Raw genomic sequence first — 7,827 nt, 5'->3', positions numbered from 1 at the left:
AAGGTCCAAGCGAGTCTTCAGGCGTTCATAACCCTGACGAGCCTTCGCTCGGACATCAACGAGATCCGAGGTCAGTCGTGAGACTTGACCCTCGAGATCTGCAATACGTCGTTCGTCAGCGCTTAACGCATGCGACTGAACGGACGAAGGTAAGGCAGCCGCGATTAGGTGGGCGAGATCGCCGCTCCTATCGGGCGCCACCGGCACTAATGGATGCGGGTGGGAATCAACGCTTCCTTGTTGGAAGGTTGCTTGCCCACCGCTCCGTGACGCAAGGGTACCAGATCTCGTCCAATGGAAAGGTTACCCGAAGAGTTTTGACTCTTGGGAACCGATCGATACCCTACGTATTGATGTTCCCGGCTTGGTGTCTACCTATTAAAAGGAGCACCAGCTGAGACCTCTCTGTTAGTATCAAATGGACTAGCAGAAAAAGCGTTGTGAGAAGAAACAGGGAGTACAGTACCGCCCATGATTTATTTCATACGCAAGCGGGCGAAATTAATACGCTGCGACCGCTGTTTGATCGCATCGGAATGCGGATGGAAGCGGCGCGTAAATTTCGCCTCGTATTGTTCGTGCGTTTCACTTGAACGCAACACGACCGAAATCGGGGAAATCCGGCCAAGCGATTTTTCGTGAGCCTTTCAAGATTTATAGGCGCCATAATATTTATGAGTGTTTACAAAAGGGGGCTCTAGGAGCGACGCTCTAGGCCCGTTGGCACGAAGCCACTGAGTCGGAGAAAGCATGAGTGGTACGCCACCCGTCACAAAGCCACGTTCGATACGACTGGCTAGTGACGCCGACTGAGCACGTTCACGTGTCGTCGGCGTAGCTTTAGGCCCATGCTCCTCTACGTCAGAACCATTATGGATAATAATCTAAGCATAAGACGTTGAGGTTTCACCCAACAATTAAGCATCTGCACCTCTATGGGCAGTGCTCTCATTCATGGTCGCTGCGCTAGCCAGCGAGGTATCCAGAAAAATACGCTAGCAATACATATTAGTATCTAACTACAGCGATGACATCTTAAGATTGGTCAAAATAGAAATTTATATTCAATATAATTAAATATAAATCAGTCTGAGAACTCTTCAGTACAAGTCCACTTCGCACTGCTTCAGTGAGAGTGGTGCCTCACGTCACTTCACGTACACTAGTACGCGCAGAGGGAGACTCTCTTTAAAACACTTGCTTTAAAGAGGGTTAAAAGTAACTGTACTTAATATAATTTAAATCTTATGTTTCTATTTATTAAATACTAACTTAATTATATACTAATACAAAACATGTAATAAGTCTTATCTGTCTCTCGCTTTGCGCGCAACCCAGTGCTGACTGAACCGCGGAGCAAGCAATAATAATGGCATATATCTACCAATGGATAAGCTTTCCGAATATTACTATGTAAAGTAATGTTCTCCAAAATTCTCTTCCTTTTCGATAATATACGTAAAGTAATGTTCTCCAAAATTCTCTTCCTTTTCGATAATATAGTAATTCACATCCTTTAAGTGTTAATTTCATGTAACGACACACCCCGTGACATCACCCCTCCCTTAAACGACAATCACTCTGATTGTCGTTAAATAGAGTGGTTATGATAAGACCACTTAATTAAAAACGATGTTGATTGGTCAGAATGATCATTTTTAAATTTCAATCGCATGATTAAGAAGTCCATGCAGTATGCGAAAAGTGCGGCGCCTTCGGCTGCGGTTCATGCAGCCGCATGCGACGCATTATTGTCTCTTGCGGCAGACGTTTTGTTTGCCGTAGTATCATCTTCTCCAGCAACACTAGATGTTGGGGTGCGCGTGGTGATTCACCACGTGAATGCGACTCCTCTTTGGAGGTCGACTACGAATGCGAGTCGGATGAAATGGCAGACTCGAAGAGAGCAAACAGTCGCATGATCATCGTCAGGCAGCTGACTATAAGCCTTAGAATGAGGGGGTTCAATCGGGTGAACGTGCTAATAGGATTCGCTTTAGCATGTTTGGTTCCGACGATGAGGATGATTCGTCATCGCCAGCACCGTCTCCCGTTCCGTCACCTGCACATTTTTCTGTGCTTGGTGATGACGATAGCGTAAGCCATCGTATTAAAAGCTCTTGTGATACCCCTGCTTCAGTTGGTACCACTCAGGGGAGTGCAGACACTAAAATGTCTCGTCTTACCCCTGAGAAAAGGCCGTAGTATTTGCCGAAACGGCTAGTTAGTAGCTTGTCGGGAAAGACTTCTCCTCAAAATAATTATCCTTTATTTTATGCGACAAAGCTACGGGGCTTTGATCCCAGCACGAAGAACTTTCGCGCTGAGAAAGATTCTTATCTCGATGCTTTTCTTAAGCAACGATGGTATAGTGGCAACAACAAGCGAGATAAAATATCGCGGATGCAAGCCTGAAGCGCGTTTATTCGCAATGTCAAATACATTGAACACGAAGCCTGGCTTCAAAGAATTAACGCGATTCGCGTTAAGTTTGAGAAAGGAACTTCAACCGGTGCAAGGTATAAATTGCATCGGTTGTCTCGTGAGGCTGATCCCTGTCCATTTCCCTCATAAAAAGAGTGCTTCATCAAAACTTTGTAGTGTAAGACGGTAATGGGCTCTCACCCCTTTAAATCTTATGTGAGGACGAAATCATTTCTAAACCCCTCAGAGGCTAAACGTCAGCGTTTTAAAAGATTAAAGCCTTGTTTCGCCCGAGCAAAAGGACCATACCCTGGATCAGGATCCGGATGTGCACGGTGCAGGGGCCAAAAGCCCTTATTTAGTTTGTGTCCAAACGTATTTACAAGTTCATGACCACTTACCGGCATCTATGCCAACTCGGTACATTCTTGTTCTTGATCATAAGCCTAGGGCTTGCCGTCTTACTTTGGGTGTTACAACATACGAGGGCAAAGAAGGTGAAACTCTCCTTCGAGGTGTAACCGGCCACGAACTCGGCTATGATTTAAGCAGAGCAACAGCGAGTTGATTTGAGCCTAGGGCTTGCCCTCTTATCTTGGACGTTACGACATTTAGGAAAAAGAGGGCGAAACGCTCCTTCTTTAATGGTGAAAATGGCCATGATTCGGCTATGACTTAATCAAAGCAACAGCAAGTTGATTTAAGCGTAGGATTTGCCCCCTTATCTTGGGTATTACGACATATGAGGGCAAAGAGAGCGAAACTCTCCTTCTTTAGAGGTGGAAATGGCCATAAACTCGACTATGATTTGAACAGAACAACAGCGCTTTAATTTGGCCATCTTCAAACTCAGCAACAGACACAGAGAATGGGCTATCACCTACAACACGTCTATAGACGTTGCACTTTCACGAGGGACAAGCTAAAACACCAATTGTTTCGCGTAATTTGCACCGCCAAATTAAGTTTATCGCGTACGTCCTCGCTTCTTATATTCCTGTCAGAGTAAAAATACGTATCAGACTATGTCCACGAGCTGCAAAGTCTTGTCGCTGCTATGCAGCTTGACCGAACACGAGAGGTGGTTCTGGTAATCATATGGAAGGTCTTTGTGTGTGTGTGGCCAGAACGGAAGTTTCCGGGTCCTCCTGCTTTGCCTGAAATGGCCGTTGACAATACGTAACGGCTGAGTTAAACTAAGTCTTCTCGCGCTGGTATGCAGAGGCACCATTTTAGATCTTCGACACACATCGGTTTCGTCTAAGAGGCTGGAACCCATGGACCTCAGCCTCGCTAAGGAAGAAGCGGAGCTTTAAACTACCAGCAACGAAACATCTGTAGATGTGCGGTAATACGAGAAACTTGCGTCCGGTTTGTCCGTTGCGCAAAGCTCGAAAGAGTTCAGCCCTATCTCATACCAGAAATCTGGAACGGTGCGAGAAAATGCAAGAACTCAGGAGGGGCGAAGCGCTCTACTGAGGAATAGTTAGACCCTGTTGAAACATAGGAGGTGAGAAATAACAGGTGTAGCCCCAAAGAGCCCGGAATTTAATGACACGGGGCGTGAATACAAGCCTGGCTTGCTAGTCGCAGAGGCGACTGTGAAGGGCCTTTACAAGCATGGTCAATTCTGTTGACTCAGGAGCGTCTTGCAATCATACTCGACGACTCTCTTGAAGGGGAATTAGCGATAAGCTGTTGCGCTCAAAGCGCATGAAGGTGTTTCGAACATGTTCGCTTCGCGACTGGATTTCGTGTCACCGTGCCTAAAGCTCAATTGAACTTACTTTTCAAGCTTTTAGACTTTGACAGTATGGAACGCTCTTTTGTTTTCGATTGTAATTCGCGATATGATCTCATCCTTAGTATGGCCTAACTTGAGCGCCATAATCGATGAATTAATAGGAAATTGAAGGCCTTAGGCACAATGCGCACAATTACAAGCGAAGCTTTGTCTTTAATGAGCCTACCTTTGCTGAAAAACAAAAGCGCTATTGGCGCGAGCACAGACGAAGACCGTCTGTGTGCTGAACATTGGAATGGCTAAGCTAGTCATCTTCAATGCTAAAAACATTGGTCTTAAACGTAGCTCATTGAAAGTCAGTGATATCACGCGCACTTCGTTGAGCGATACTCGTTGTGAAAACGAATCACTGTTGAAAGCGTTTTGGGCCTATGGCCGATTCATTCCTTGGATGCCCACGTCTAAATTTACCCAGTGAGGTCTATCGAGGGAGTTCCACAAGAGTGTTAGTTGAGATAATGTTGGCGATACGCGAAAGCATTCCGGGTTAGACCCGTTTATTGCATGTGTAGTGACACGTAAACGTTCACTGAACGTTGAATTTTATTCAAATAGTCTTCATTGGATGTCGAAACGGACACTGGCTCTCATATAGAGCCAAAAAAGGCTAAAGAAACTATTAAACTCGAGAACATGAATTTCCCGACCCTTTGTAAGGTGTACAGTCTCGGCATCGAGACAGCAGAAACATAAGTCGGGTACTGCAAGATGCGAGGCGTCTGTAACGTCACAGATTGATAATAACGAATAGCTGTATACTTTTGTAAATAGTATGACTTGTAATGTTGAGGGTTATGTTGGCCTTGAGGCTGTCCCATCATTACAAGAATCTGCTGAAGTAAAAATACCATAGTACGCTCTCCGATAGCAATGCCTTGCTTCACTAATTATGACGCCACCTCAGTATTTGACGCGTCTGCTTAATCAAGCGCTTGGGGCCTTTGTGTCCTCGATGAGGATAATTTCGATCGGTTTTCATCCGAACGAATCGGAAAACGACAACAAAGTTTTTTTCAATCGATGGGCTCTATCGGGCTCGTCGTTTGAAGTATTTGGTCTCTTGAAAAACCGAATGACGCGGCCGACATCGTCTCGAACGAAAACTTCGCTTTAATTTCGAGAAGTTAATAGGGAAAGGCCAGTATAGTGTGACGTATCGGCCAAGATACGAGTATAAGCATAGCCAGCACAATAATGCTAATGGTGCACATGCATCCGTCTATCCTAGCCACATTAACGACGAGGATGCATCCATTTTCACCTATACTAGTGGCGTATTTTGATGCTAGTTGACCTCGAGCATGTCGCTCAAAAAGGTAAACGGCGTAAGGGCAATCTTGCCGAAGTGGCGAGTACCCAAGCCACTTCACCAAATACTGCTATTGACCTGCTGACTCTCTAAACGAGGTTGTTGAGGCTTTAACGTTGACAATTTTTGACCGCGTCGAGTACTCTCAGCTCAACAATTTTCTCACGAAGAAGTTGCTCCTCGTCCTTTAAAGCAACAAAAGCTCTAGCGATATTTCGTCCGCTTTAGTGTCTCAGCACACACACTGCTCGGAACATCTTTAATGACGCGATAAACACGTTCAGCCATACCATCGGTCTGCAAATGGTCCGCTGTGGACATATTCAATCAGATGCCTAGCACTCCAAAGGTCGACTTCCAGAACGTACCCGGGAAACGGGGTCCGGGGGTCCCTATGGGAGAAAATTACCACTAGTACAACTGTTTTGTCTAAACCCGCGATCAATGAGATTTAATTTTGACGAAGTTCCCTTTCTTGGAACCCGCACCCCTCATTGCAGTATGGGAAATTTTTGCTGAAGGCCCTCCTCAAACCCAAGTATCCAAAACACCTCGGGTGAGGGTATGTAGGGCGGCCATCGATTGGATGGTTTCTTGTTTGCTTATTAGCCTATCTCCGGCGATGTATGATCGTACCACCCTTCGTGGGTATCGATCCATGTACCTCCCGGTCCCAGTTCCAGTGCTTAATTACCCGGCGATCAATGAATAGCTTGGCAATGCCTTCACCGTCAATGGTATTCGCCACAGCCGCTAAGCGAGCCATTTTGCTCAATCGGTTAACAAAGACCCCGATGCCCGTTTTGCCTTCCGAATCTTTCGGTAGGCTAAACACAAATTCATGCGGATAGATTATCAACACGGGCGGCAAAGTAGCAATTGGTGTAGTTGCATGAGCCGAGGGTTTAGCCCGTTGTCACAATTCGCATGTGCAAACGCAGGTGAACTCTGAACTTGACAAGAGCATACTTCATGGCAAGTAGCTCCTCCTTGCCATGGATGGGGTAGATATTTTCGGCAGCTTTGAGTTGCCTAAATTCAAGCAGAATGACACGTTATCGTCCATTTACATCTGTTTAAAATTACCCCTACCTATGGCAAAGTCAGATGCGTCCCATTCGATGCTGAAAGAACGATAAGATTAAGCAGAGCCAAAATCGGAGCATGGATGCGGCTATCCTGTACCGCTTTTCGGTGCTAGTCCAGAGCCAATCCGTATCCTTCTAAAAGAAATTAGACAATGACCGAGCCATAAAAAAGTGTATTTGCGGTGCTTGTGTAAGTAGTGAAGCGGGATGAGCTCAAGCTCAAAATCTACGCAAACTTTGCATGGTGAATTGTAGTCTATAGATGCGTTATTAGCGTAGGCATTTGAGGCAAGTTCCTTACGGGAGGACAGGATCGAGGAAAATCATCAACGCACTTTACTATGTATTTGTTCTTTATACCAGTCTTAGAAACAGCGTAACTGGTCCTGCGAAACCTATATAGAAAACCATAAATCGCCTGAAACTTTCACTATCCAACTAAGAATGGCTAGGCCCAGCCACTTACGGAAATATGCTGCTCCTTAAGACGCGTGTAGCGTTCTCCATCGGCGTCCTCGTCTTTGATTCGAAGTTCCACGCTGGCAATGCCACGACCGGTGCCTCCACAAGAGACTGCTTCACTGATGTGAACGCATCATCTTGTTCTTTGAACCAAACCCATTCTGCGTCCTTTTTAAAAAGATCAGATAATGGTTTAGTTTGCTCAGCATAATTCTTGCGATATTTATGCAAGTAATTAACGAGCCCTAGAAATTGGCGCAAATCCTTCCCATGCCGTGGAATTGGCCATCCCTTTTCTGATTTTACCTTGTCTGGATCTGGGCGTATACCATGTGTACCTTCGATGCAACCGAGCACAGGTATCTCAGCGACCCTCATGACGCACTTTTGCAAGTTGACTACAATTGGGCGTCCTTCAAAGTCTGCAACATAGCGTCTATATGACGCTTGTGCGACTCTATCGCGCTCAGCCCGTCCTCGGCCCTATTATGCACGAATACATCGTCAAAGTAATGGGGCGCGAAGGCACGGTGCTGACGCATCACATGAGCAACCAGTCGGTTAAATGCCGCTGGTGCGTTTTTCAATTCTTTGGGCATCACAAGCCACTCCCAAAGCATACCGCTTGGGGTGCTTACTGCTGTTTTGGCTACATCGGACTCTCTCATGAGTACCTGATAGTAGCCATCCTTCAAATCCAACGCGGAAAAGATAGTTGACTTTCCCATGGAGTTCAACAA

The sequence above is a fragment of the Bremia lactucae genome, linkage group LG1, assembly GCF_004359215.1.
Source record: "Bremia lactucae strain SF5 linkage group LG1, whole genome shotgun sequence".
Taxonomy (NCBI): Eukaryota; Oomycota; class Peronosporomycetes; order Peronosporales; family Peronosporaceae; genus Bremia; species Bremia lactucae.
This window is presented reverse-complemented; position numbering follows the sequence as displayed.